At 43.7% G+C, this 1,515-nt stretch overlaps 1 non-coding gene across 1 annotated transcript; it reads right to left on the bottom strand.

Moving 5' to 3' along the window:
- Positions 1–1,328: 1,328 nt before the first annotated feature.
- On the bottom strand, positions 1,329–1,399 carry TRNAG-GCC. Its single transcript has one exon. It is a non-coding gene; the product is annotated as a tRNA-Gly (tRNA).
- Positions 1,400–1,515: the final 116 nt, after the last annotated feature.

Raw genomic sequence — 1,515 nt, 5'->3', positions numbered from 1 at the left:
ATTCCCTGCCTGTGGCAGGGGGTCAGGCTAGATGATCTGATCAGGTCCCTCCTGACCCCAGCTACTATGAAACTATGAAACCTGTTTCTTTTATTTTATAGGATCATAGAAAATGAGGGTTGGAAGGGACCTCAGGAGTCCACTTCTAGTCCAACCCCCTGCTCAAAGCAGGACCAGCCCCAGCCCCAGCCCCAGCTAAATCATCCCAGCTGGGTCTTAAAAATCATCTAGCTGGGTTTTAAAAATCTAAAAGGACAGAGATTGTACAACCTCTCTGGGTAACCTGTTTCAGTGTTTTACTACCCTCCTAGTGAGAGTTTTTCTTTGGAACCAGCCTTTTGGGTTGAATGGGTGGAAACTAGTTCAAGGAGTCAATCTTATGCTCACCCCCATGAAAAATCTTTGCAATAAGAGGGTCAATATCTCGGTGCAGGCAGTATCTGCAGCATTTTGTGGTTGTCCCTGGGAATACGGGCATCTCAAAAGCATTGTCTTAAGTCAGTGGTTCTCAAAGTTTTTAGATCCAAGGCACCCCCCATTAAACTACAGGCACCCCTTGGAAAATGCCAGCTCTTAGTTTTCACTAGGTGTTTTGACTACAGAAAAATCACAGATCATTTCTTCTCTTGCAAAGAACTCATGTGAATAGTTTCAAACACTACAAATTCCTGTAATACGAAATCAACGCTGGGTTGCTGGTTATAGCCGTGCTGGTCTAAGGACATTAGGTAGGCAAGGTTCTTTGAGTGATATCTTTTATTAGATTACAGACCAGCAGAGACTCCCTATGCCGGAAGAAGGGTGACTGCGTCCGAAAGTTTGCCTACAACTTTTTTCCCAGTTGGTTTAATAAAAGATATCACTCAAAGAACCTTGCCTGTCTATATGAAATCAATGGGTTTATCTTATGAACCATGTCCTGTGACTTATCAATGCTAACATTGTGGCACACGGAGCCACTCCTGAAAGGATCTCAGAACACTTTAATTGAGAACCAGTGTGTTAACTGTTATAATTGTATCTATACGGAGTAATTGTACTGCTCCGTTTATTATTCTGGCAAGGATAGCAGGATGGAGAGAGGAGACGAGTTGTGTAGTAATTAGCACTGAGATATCCCGAATGAAGATAGATTGCAAAGAGCACAATTTAATCGGAGGAGAAAAAGCCATGGCCTGAAGTAGGAGGGAAAGCCTTGGGGTTTATTTGCAAGCTCGTGGTACTATGCAAAATACGCACCTTACATTTCTAAAATGTATTTAAATTCAATCAGAATATTTTGCACTGCAGTTCCAAGGAGAAAAGGAAAAAAAAAAATCAACGCATGCTGCATTGGCCGGGAATCGAACCCGGGCCTCCCGCGTGGCAGGCGAGAATTCTACCACTGAACCACCAATGCTCGCACGGAAAGTGTTTTCATGCCACTTGGGTTATGGTGAGTTTGCATGTCCTGGTTTCTATTAATAGTTTTGCCTTGCTCTAAATATCGGACATGTCGGGAAGCGGGGGGGGGGG

Source organism: Alligator sinensis, unplaced genomic scaffold (genome assembly GCF_000455745.1).
Source record: "Alligator sinensis unplaced genomic scaffold, ASM45574v1 scaffold647_2, whole genome shotgun sequence".
Classification (NCBI taxonomy): Eukaryota; Metazoa; Chordata; order Crocodylia; family Alligatoridae; genus Alligator; species Alligator sinensis.
Note: the sequence above shows the minus strand (reverse complement) of the source record. Positions and strands in the feature narration are given on the sequence as shown.